The sequence below is a fragment of the Haliotis cracherodii genome, unplaced genomic scaffold, assembly GCF_022045235.1.
Source record: "Haliotis cracherodii isolate W230 unplaced genomic scaffold, xgHalCrac1.p SCAF_2, whole genome shotgun sequence".
Lineage (NCBI taxonomy): Eukaryota > Metazoa > Mollusca > Gastropoda > Lepetellida > Haliotidae > Haliotis > Haliotis cracherodii.
In genome coordinates, this window is record NW_027266275.1 from 21,666,401 (window position 1) to 21,678,926 (window position 12,526).

Sequence of the window (12,526 nt, forward strand, 5' to 3'; positions counted from 1 at the left end):
GTAAATGTTCAAATGGTTTAATTTGTCATTCTAAATGTTTCTGAATCAGCTCCAAGTCATATGGTCTATGGCGAATGTGGTAGATACCCGTTATATATTTGTTCATATTTATGTTTACTCAGATACTGGCTTAAAATAACAGAGATGTCGCGGGAACGAATCCCAAGAAAATGCTACGAAATGCTTGTCTATCGTGATAGTGTTGGTTACGTAACCTGGGCATCAAACATTAAGCATTTACTCTTCTCTCACGGATTTGGATATGTTTGGCTAAATCAAAGCGTTGGAGACAAAATGTATTTTCTTAGCTCTTTTAAGCAGGTAGCAATTGATATGTTTACTCAAAACTGGATGTCGTCACTAGATAACAGTACACGCTACGACGTCTATAAAACCTTTAAATATTGTCTAACACCAGAGGTTTACCTGCATACTATAACAGAGAGAAAAATTAGAGACACATTTATTAAACTCGCTAGGGTTAAATGATTTTATGTGCAACAGGGGTCGCTTCTCCTCTATTCCTAAGGATATGCGTTTTTGTCCATTCTGCGAAAACCATATTGAAAACAAATTACACTTTTTGTTTATATGTCCAATTTACGACAACCTAAGATTGAAATATATGCCTGATATCACTAAGAACCACTATTCCATGAACAAAATATTATCTTTTAATGGTATCCCTAGTCAAAGATTAACTAAGATATTACAATACATCTATCAAAGTCTACGAGTGCGTAGTAAATTACTTAGTAAATCCGATATGTCCAGAAATAATTAGTTGTTTTGAAAATTTCGCATCTAGATCAGGAGTATCTACATTTCAATTTTGTCTGTTTGTTTCTACTAGAAATGCATATACATTTAAATTGTCAAATTGTCATGACATGATGAGTATATTACTGATAGATCCTTTTGTATTGAACGTCGTGCTATGGCTGCAAGCCTTTGCGACGTAAAACTTCATATTTCCATTCCATTCCTTTTGTATTTTATACTACTACTGCTGCCACTGTGGTTATTACCACTGTTATTACAATACCTCTATTACATGTCAAGCATCATATTAGTTATCCAATAATTATATAATGCGCTGTACAGCTGTAAATGATATTGTTTATCTGTATGTGTATATGGGCCAATGGCCTTTCATACAATAAAGATTGATTGATTGACTTCAGAAAATGTGTGATTTCATAAAAAACATGAACATGCCAAAATGTCAATTTACAAATCAATAGTGTGTGTGTCCACCTCTGGCTGCAAATGCAAGCAACACGTCTTCGTCTCATGGAAGACTTATTACCATAGTTAATGTAGAGATCTACTTGAATGTTGAGGTAAAATGTACATATTGATAATCTATGTCAGGCAGAATAGTTTCTTTTTGTCTTTGCTTCAGGAGTTCAGACATGGTGCACAAAGTATTAGTAAGAATTAGTCTTCAGGCGAATCATATGTCCTGTGATGAAAATATGAGTGCTATATTGAATTTAACTTATCGCGTACATGACGACACTTTCAAAGACATGTTAGGAGGGGTTACTTTGATCAGAAACATTATTCTTCAAGGTCAAATTGTTGGTTCTCAAACTCGCTCCAAGAGAGCATTGCTACCTTTTATTGGTGAATTCTCACACAATTTATTTGGTGCCGCCCTGACAGTGACGTGAACATAATACGACAACATATCAATTTCTTATCAAACAGAATGAGAGCTGAAGAAGCAGCTTTTAATGTGTCACAGGATTACATGGGTTCGTACATATCTAAGGCTAATGACAGAATGGATGGTTTGAAGCAAGGTATAATTCAAATAATTCCAGTAAAGTAAAATTAATTTTTTCTGCTACAACATTAACAATATGAGCTTATGACCTTGCTTAAATTTACACTGAGGTTCTCACACCCTTCATAGAGATAGTTCCTCCTTGGAATTCAAGTATCAACAATCTCCTGAGCAGTAAGAGATCTGAACAGACAACTAGTCAGTAGTAATTAGGGAATCATCTTGTGAAATGTTTATGGCTAGTGTGTCAGGTCAGTGCTAGCAGTAGCTCGCCTGTATTCAGTTGTTTGAGCCCTCAACAGACCAATGAACCCTTCAGTATAAACTATCAATTTCCACTTTCCCCAGTTTGGCTTTAGCAAGTCTAGAAATAGACAAATACACATTTCGATGGAAGGTGGTAATACATCAATCTATACAGATGTTCACAGGTCATAATCAACCTAGGACATTTTATACACAATATCATCATACAATCTACACTTAATGGAATGTTAAGATTTCTTCTTGGCTGATGATAGTAAATCACATTTCAAACTTGTGAGCAGAACCTGAGTGTTATGGGTCAATATTTCTAATTTTAAGAGATTTTTTGCTATTTTATTACTCATATCCCCTCGACCAGAAATGGGATAACACCTATAAAATCTACAGTTAACGGAATCTGAAGATTTTCTTTTGGCTGCGGATAGTAAATCACATTTCTATCTTGTGAGGAGATTCTGAATGCTATGGGTTAATATTTCTAAGTTTAAGAGATTTTTATAGTCTATAAAGTTGACAAATAATGGAATCTTAATATTTCTTCTTGGCTGGTGATAGTAAATAACATTTCTAGCCTGTGAGCAAAGCCTGAATACTTTGAGTCAAGATTTCTAATTTCTTGTTGGTTGATGATAGTAAATAACATTTCAAACCTATTAACAAAGGTCTAAATGTAATGGGTCAGTATTTCTAATTTTAAGAGATTTTTGACTATTTTATGACTCATATCACCTTGACCAGAAGTGGGATAATGCCTTTAAAATCTACAATTAATGGAATCTTAAGATTTCTTGTCGGTTGATGATAGTAAATAACATTTCACACTTGTGAGCAGAATCTTTATGTAATGGGTCAATATTTCTAATTTTAAGAGATTTTTGACTATATTATGACTCATATCACCTTGACCAGAAGTGGGATAATGCCTTTAAAATCTACAATTAATGGAATCTAAAGATTTCTTCTTGGTTGATGATAGTAAATCATATTTCACACTTGTGGACAGAATCTTAATGTAATAGGCCAATATTTCTAACTTTAAGAGATTTTTGACTATTTTATGACTCATATCACCTTGACCAGAAGTGGGATAATGCCTTTAAAATCTACAATTAATGGAATCTTAAGATTTCTTGTCGGTTGATGATAGTAAATAACATTTCACACTTGTGAGCAGAATCTTTATGTAATGGGTCAATATTTCTAATTTTAAGAGATTTTTGACTATATTATGACTCATATCACCTTGACCAGAAGTGGGATAATGCCTTTAAAATCTACAATTAATGGAATCTAAAGATTTCTTGTCGGTTGATGATAGTAAATAATATTTCACACTTGTGGACAGAATCTTAATGTAATAGGCCAATATTTCTAACTTTAAGAGATTTTTGACTATTTTATGACTCATATCACCTTGACCAGAAGTGGGATAATGCCTTTAAAATCTACAATTAATGGAATCTTAAGATTTCTTGTCGGTTGATGATAGTAAATAATATTTCACACTTGTGGACTGAATCTTAATGTAATAGGTCAATATTTCTAATTGTAAGAGATTCTTGACTATTTTATGACTCGTATCACCTTGACAGAAGTGGGATAATGCCTTTAAAATCTACAATTAATGGAATCTTAAGATTTCTTCTTGGTTGATGATAGTTGATAATATTTCACACTTGTGGACAGAATCTTAATGTAATGGGTCAATATTTCTAATTTTAAGAGATTTTTGACTATATTATGACTCATATCACCTTGACCAGAAGTGGGATAATGCCTTTAAAATCTACAATTAATGAAATCTAAAGATTTCTTCTTGGTTGATGATAGTAAATCATATTTCACACTTGTGGACAGAATCTTAATGTAATAGGCCAATATTTCTAACTTTAAGAGATTTTTGACTATTTTATGACTCATATCACCTTGACAAGAAGTGGGATAATGCCTTTAAAATCTACAATTAATGGAATCTTAAGATTTCTTGTCGGTTGATGATAGTAAATAACATTTCACACTTGTGAGCAGAATCTTTATGTAATGGGTCAATATTTCTAATTTTAAGAGATTTTTGACTATATCATGACTCATATCACCTTGACCAGAAGTGGGATAATGCCTTTAAAATCTACAGTTAACGGAATCTGAAGATTTTCTTTTGGCTGCGGATAGTAAATCACATTTCTATCTTGTGAGGAGATTCTGAATGCTATGGGTTAATATTTCTAAGTTTAAGAGATTTTTATAGTCTATAAAGTTGACAAATAATGGAATCTTAATATTTCTTCTTGGCTGGTGATAGTAAATAACATTTCTAGCCTGTGAGCAAAGCCTGAATACTTTGAGTCAAGATTTCTAATTTCTTGTTGGTTGATGATAGTAAATAACATTTCAAACCTATTAACAAAGGTCTAAATGTAATGGGTCAGTATTTCTAATTTTAAGAGATTTTTGACTATTTTATGACTCATATCACCTTGACCAGAAGTGGGATAATGCCTTTAAAATCTACAATTAATGGAATCTTAAGATTTCTTGTCGGTTGATGATAGTAAATAACATTTCACACTTGTGAGCAGAATCTTTATGTAATGGGTCAATATTTCTAATTTTAAGAGATTTTTGACTATATTATGACTCATATCACCTTGACCAGAAGTGGGATAATGCCTTTAAAATCTACAATTAATGGAATCTAAAGATTTCTTCTTGGTTGATGATAGTAAATCATATTTCACACTTGTGGACAGAATCTTAATGTAATAGGCCAATATTTCTAACTTTAAGAGATTTTTGACTATTTTATGACTCATATCACCTTGACCAGAAGTGGGATAATGCCTTTAAAATCTACAATTAATGGAATCTTAAGATTTCTTGTCGGTTGATGATAGTAAATAACATTTCACACTTGTGAGCAGAATCTTTATGTAATGGGTCAATATTTCTAATTTTAAGAGATTTTTGACTATATTATGACTCATATCACCTTGACCAGAAGTGGGATAATGCCTTTAAAATCTACAATTAATGGAATCTAAAGATTTCTTGTCGGTTGATGATAGTAAATAATATTTCACACTTGTGGACAGAATCTTAATGTAATAGGCCAATATTTCTAACTTTAAGAGATTTTTGACTATTTTATGACTCATATCACCTTGACCAGAAGTGGGATAATGCCTTTAAAATCTACAATTAATGGAATCTTAAGATTTCTTGTCGGTTGATGATAGTAAATAATATTTCACACTTGTGGACTGAATCTTAATGTAATAGGTCAATATTTCTAATTGTAAGAGATTCTTGACTATTTTATGACTCGTATCACCTTGACAGAAGTGGGATAATGCCTTTAAAATCTACAATTAATGGAATCTAAAGATTTCTTGTCGGTTGATGATAGTAAATAATATTTCATACTTGTGGACAGAATCTTAATGTAATAGGCCAATATTTCTAACTTTAAGAGATTTTTGACTATTTTATGACTTATATCACCTTGACCAGAAGTGGGATAATGCCTTTAAAATCTACAATTAATGGAATCTTAAGATTTCTTGTCGGTTGATGATAGTAAATAATATTTCACACTTGTGGACTGAATCTTAATTTAATAGGTCAATATTTCTAATTGTAAGAGATTTTTGACTATTTTATGACTCATATCACCTTGACAGAAGTGGGATAATGCCTTTAAAATCTACAATTAATGGAATCTTAAGATTTCTTCTTGGTTGATGATAGTTGATAATATTTCACACTTGTGGACAGAATCTTAATGTAATGGGTCAGTGTTTCTAATTTTAAGAGATTTTCTACTATATTAATACTCATATCACCTTGACCAGAAATGGGATAACACCTATAAAATCTACACTTAATGGAATCTTAAGGTTTCTTCTTGGCTGATGATAGTAAATCACATTTCAAACCTGTGAGCAAAGCCTGAAGGCTATGAGTCAAGATTTCTAATTTTAAGAGATTTTTTTTACTAAAATTTATATTATCATTCATATAACCTTGACCGGAAATGGGATAAAACCTACAAACTAGACAAATAATAGAATCTTAAGATTTTCTTTTGGCTGATGATAGTAAATCATATTTCAAACTTGTGAGCAGAATTTGAGTGCTTTGGGTCAATATTTCTAATTTTAAGAGATTTTTGACTATATCCTTACTTATCTTGCCTTGACCAGAAATGGGATAACACCTTTAAACTCTACAATTAAGGTAATCTTAAGATTTTCTTTTGGCTACTGATGGTAAATCACATTTCTAACTTGTGAGCAGAATCTGAATGCTATTGACCAATATTTTTAATTTTAAAAGATTTTTTGCTGTTTTATTACTCATATCCCCTAGACCAGAAATGAGATAACACCTATAAAATCTTCAGTTAACAGAATCTGAAGATTTCTTCATGACTACTGATAGTAAATAACATTTGTAACTTGTGAGCAGAATCTTAATGTAATAGGCCAATATTTCTAACTTTAAGAGATTTTTGACTATTTTATGACTCATATCACCTTGACCAGAAGTGGGATAATGCCTTTAAAATCTACAATTAATGGAATCTTAAGATTTCTTGTCGGTTGATGATAGTAAATAATATTTCACACTTGTGGACTGAATCTTAATGTAATAGGTCAATATTTCTAATTGTAAGAGATTCTTGACTATTTTATGACTCGTATCACCTTGACAGAAGTGGGATAATGCCTTTAAAATCTACAATTAATGGAATCTTAAGATTTCTTCTTGGTTGATGATAGTTGATAATATTTCACACTTGTGGACAGAATCTTAATGTAATGGGTCAATATTTCTAATTTTAAGAGATTTTTGACTATATTATGACTCATATCACCTTGACCAGAAGTGGGATAATGCCTTTAAAATCTACAATTAATGAAATCTAAAGATTTCTTCTTGGTTGATGATAGTAAATCATATTTCACACTTGTGGACAGAATCTTAATGTAATAGGCCAATATTTCTAACTTTAAGAGATTTTTGACTATTTTATGACTCATATCACCTTGACAAGAAGTGGGATAATGCCTTTAAAATCTACAATTAATGGAATCTTAAGATTTCTTGTCGGTTGATGATAGTAAATAACATTTCACACTTGTGAGCAGAATCTTTATGTAATGGGTCAATATTTCTAATTTTAAGAGATTTTTGACTATATCATGACTCATATCACCTTGACCAGAAGTGGGATAATGCCTTTAAAATCTACAATTAATGGAATCTAAAGATTTCTTGTCGGTTGATGATAGTAAATAATATTTCATACTTGTGGACAGAATCTTAATGTAATAGGCCAATATTTCTAACTTTAAGAGATTTTTGACTATTTTATGACTTATATCACCTTGACCAGAAGTGGGATAATGCCTTTAAAATCTACAATTAATGGAATCTTAAGATTTCTTGTCGGTTGATGATAGTAAATAATATTTCACACTTGTGGACTGAATCTTAATTTAATAGGTCAATATTTCTAATTGTAAGAGATTTTTGACTATTTTATGACTCATATCACCTTGACAGAAGTGGGATAATGCCTTTAAAATCTACAATTAATGGAATCTTAAGATTTCTTCTTGGTTGATGATAGTTGATAATATTTCACACTTGTGGACAGAATCTTAATGTAATGGGTCAGTGTTTCTAATTTTAAGAGATTTTCTACTATATTAATACTCATATCACCTTGACCAGAAATGGGATAACACCTATAAAATCTACACTTAATGGAATCTTAAGGTTTCTTCTTGGCTGATGATAGTAAATCACATTTCAAACCTGTGAGCAAAGCCTGAAGGCTATGAGTCAAGATTTCTAATTTTAAGAGATTTTTTTTACTAAAATTTATATTATCATTCATATAACCTTGACCGGAAATGGGATAAAACCTACAAACTAGACAAATAATAGAATCTTAAGATTTTCTTTTGGCTGATGATAGTAAATCATATTTCAAACTTGTGAGCAGAATTTGAGTGCTTTGGGTCAATATTTCTAATTTTAAGAGATTTTTGACTATATCCTTACTTATCTTGCCTTGACCAGAAATGGGATAACACCTTTAAACTCTACAATTAAGGTAATCTTAAGATTTTCTTTTGGCTACTGATGGTAAATCACATTTCTAACTTGTGAGCAGAATCTGAATGCTATTGACCAATATTTTTAATTTTAAAAGATTTTTTGCTGTTTTATTACTCATATCCCCTAGACCAGAAATGAGATAACACCTATAAAATCTTCAGTTAACAGAATCTGAAGATTTCTTCATGACTACTGATAGTAAATAACATTTGTAACTTGTGAGCAGAATCTGAAATCAATGGGTCAATATTTCTAATTCTAAGAGATTTTCTACCATATTATTATTCATATAACCTTGACCAGAAATGGGATAACGCCTTTAAAATCTACAATTAATGGAATCTTAAGATTTTCTCTTGGCTGCTGATAGCAAAGCACATTTCTAGCTTGTGAGCAGAATCTGAATGCAATGGGTCAATATTTCTAATTTTTAAGTGAGTTGGGTTTAACACCGCTTTTAACATTATTCCAGTTATATCACGGTGTGTCAGCTTAATGTGGGAGGAAAGCCCGAAGTGATGGTGCTGACAAACCTAGAAGCATTATTGGGGTGAACCGGGATTTGAACCAACCATCATAGGTTGCTGGCGGATCCAAGGGACGCAACTCTGCACAGTGAATCGCGGGGCCTTAGACGACACGGCCACCTGTGCCCCCTCTAATTTTAAGAGATTTTTTACTATATCATCACTCATCTGCCCTTGACCAGAAATGGGATAACACCTTTAAAATCTACAATTAATGAAATCTTAAGATTTCTTCTTGGCTGATGATAGTAAATAACATTTCAAACCTGTGAGTAAAGCCTCAACACTTTGAGTCAAGATTTCTAATTTTAAGAGATTTTTTTAATTATATTATTATTATTCATATAACTTTGACCAGAAATGGGATAACACCTTTAAAATCTACAATTAATGAAATCTTAAGATTTCTTCTTGGCTGATGACAGTAAATAACATTTCAAACCTGTGAGCAAAGCCTCAACACTATGAGTCAAGATTTCTAATCTGAAAAAGATTTTTTTTACTATATTATCATTCATATCACCCCGACCAGAAATGGGATAACATCTTTAAAATCTACAATTCATGAAATCTTAAGATTTCTTCTTGGCTGATGATAGTAAATAACATTTCAAAGATGTGAGCAAAGCCTCAACACTTTGAGTCAAGATTTCTAATTTTAAAAGATTTTTATTACTACCGGTATATTATTATTCATATAACCTTGACCAGAAATAGGATAACACCTTTAAAATCTACTATTAATGAAATCTTAAGATTTCTTCTTGGCTGACGATAGTAAATAACATTTCAAACTTGTGAGGAGAATCTGAATGCTATGGGTCAAAATTGCTAATGTTAAGAGATTGTTGACTATATTATTACTCACATCCCCTCAACCAGAAGTGGCATAAATGTTATGCTTTCAAGAATGAAAGGAATCTGTTTTCTGAACATTGTCATTCACATTTACAACCTTTGAGAAACATGTACATTGACAATAAGCTGTGCATATGAAACTACATAGTTTTAAAAAAAGCTTCGTCCCCTTCACAGCTGTAATAGGCTAATTGATCATCATGGAGGGACTGACTGCACAATGCATGACATTGTGCTAGGTCTGTACCTGCCTTGATAGAAACCACAGAAAAAAGGTGAAAAGTAAAGGTATAATGACTTACCTACACATTCTCGTCTTTCAAAGAAATATTATTTTAGAAACTTCAGCCACTTGGCCTTCAACAGCAAGGACCAGACGACCATTTTGATCAAGTTGTAAAGGGAGGATAACTCTTACTGTTGCTTTGTCTTGCAAATTTTAATGTCAATGATGACAGAGCATGAGATAACAAGTTCAGTTCTCTATTAGTAATGGGTTTATTAAATATATGTTATCTGTCTTAAGTTGGTAATTTTGAAACCTTTCTAAATATTTCAATCCTATTAAATAATATCATTTAGATTCCATATGGTCTCCCCAGAAATATGAGGACATTTTGCTGGCAAAACGGTTATGAAAGCTTCAACGTTTTTATGTCAATAAGCTACCAGGAATGGTTCAATGAGTTTCCCAGTTATTTTAATACTGACCAGGAAGGAGATTTTGTCATACCGGGTATTACATATGCATGTATGTATTTTTTCCTTTAAAACAATGAGAAAAAGAATAGGGTGGTGGTTGAATCAAAGCAACATTAAAGAAATCTTTTTTTAACAAGAGAAATCTTTTTCAACAATTTCTACTCTAATATTTCTATATGTAATTAGTTTCTTTTATTTTTTAATGTTCCTTTGATAAGATGAAGCACAAACTTTCTCACATCCTGCATCTGCTATGCCTGGAAGCAGTTACATGTACCTCCTCCATTAATATAAGAAAATAGTTGCTTTTATCATCATGTACACAATAATCAAATGGAGTGATTTTTAATAATTGTTACCACTAAAATCTAACATGATAATGATAGTAATATTTACAAAAAATGACTTTGGACTTGAGAATTCGAACAAAAATACACACATCAGTTGCCAGAGGGCTGTGAGGTGTTGTTGCTTAGAAATCCCTTGAACAGTACAAATTTAACTGTACCCCTTTCAACTCTGACATGTTGAGTATTCATTGTTTGATGTTTAATGACACACTTAGTTATATTCAAAATAATTAATATTATTATATTGATGTACATACCCTCCCACATATATTTTGTAAACATCATGGCATATTGTACGATGTCATGAGTATTTATTCCTAGACATTTACCTGCTGTTTTACTGTGTATGAGAAGAAATATGTCCAACTCTCATAACTCTTGCAAAATTGCATAACACAAACATCCTAGGAACTTGAATTATTACGCTTGTATCCCCACCAATGAGTGGCATAACAACTTTAAAATACATAAATTAGAGAATAATTTTATTTTCATTTGGCTTTTGCTATTTTGTAGGAAACACTGTGTTCAGAAGTGGCCAAGATAGCTATTTAACAGAAAATTTACTCTGTTATTAAACATGTCACCACCTCACAAAGGTTATCATATGATAGACAATTAAATAATACATTTGGGAGTGATATCATGGTTAGAAATTAAACATGGCAATGGGCAGTAATTACAGATAATAAGCAACACGACCATTTTTATAGGAATTGCATTTTGTCATGAGCGATATGCATAAAAAGAAGAAATTGTATTCCGCTTTAGTTCCGCATTACCACTTTTATACACTGCTATATTTAGCTGCAAATGTCGGACATCGAGTCAGTAGCATTGCCATTGGCGCACTTTGCAGAACGGAGTAAAAATACAAAACACAAGAAGTGCAGATGATTTTGCTCTTATTAAATGTTTGTCAATCAAACACATAGTTGCATGCCAGAGATATAATTCTCTACGGTGTTTATCCCAGTTCTGGTCGCTACAGCCGCTTACGACAAACATGGGTTGCTATTCTAACCCGGACCGTCACGGATGGATGATAATATGGATGATAAAGAGATTATTACATTCTTAACCATTCACTGTAACATATAATCTCCATCATATTATGAAATCAATGTAATTAAAATCGGATGTGATTTTAATGACATTGTTGTTATTATACACGTGATTCATTCGCAAAAGAGTGTGTGAAGCAACAACTAAAGAAAAAAAACAATCAATAACTAGTAAGGTAATTGAGAACACAATCTAGTTATTGAATATTTTCAAAATGATAAGGAGGATACCTACGGTCTTTCTACGACTCAATGGAGGCAGCCATTTTGATCTAACATTAGAACACGATGCTGATTGTGCCACCACCACACGAAAGGATGGTGTTTCCCAAATTTATGCATGTTAGGAAATCAACGTGTCTTCCGAGGCCCATTTGACCATAGTTTGACATGTACGTATCATTTGGCCGCCAAATGTGCTTTCATTGCACAGGTCATGACATAAAAGAGCATTCAAGGGGCTATGAACATATATGACAGAGGTATGTAAATATTGCTATTATTGCACCTATTTATAAGTGAATTTATTCGTGTTAAATATCTGCATTAAAACTTAATTTCGTACTTACTTCTCTTTGATCAGCCAAATTCTTAGTGTTACTCAGTTTAAGATTTTTAAATGTGCTGTACCCGTGAAGATACGGGGTAGAATAGGTCTTCATCAACCCATGCTTGCCGTAAAATGCAACTATGCCTGTCGTAAGAGGCGACTGACGGGATCGGAGGGTCAGGCTCGCTGACTTGGTTGATGCATGTCATCGTATCCCAACTGCGTAGACCGATGATCATGATATTGGCCACTAGATTGTATTGTCCAGACTCGATTATTTTACAGAC

At 32.2% G+C, this 12,526-nt stretch overlaps 1 protein-coding gene across 1 annotated transcript in view; it reads right to left on the reverse strand.

Annotated features, from left to right (window-relative positions):
- The window catches only part of LOC139468814 (uncharacterized), a 34,858-nt gene extending 22,899 nt beyond the window's left edge, over positions 1-11,959 (reverse strand). Inside the window, exon 1 of the mRNA XM_071250954.1 lies at positions 11,925-11,959. The gene's annotated coding sequence lies outside the window, so the exon portion shown is untranslated. The remainder of the gene's footprint in view (positions 1-11,924) is intronic.
- Between the last annotated feature and the right edge of the window lie 567 nt (positions 11,960-12,526).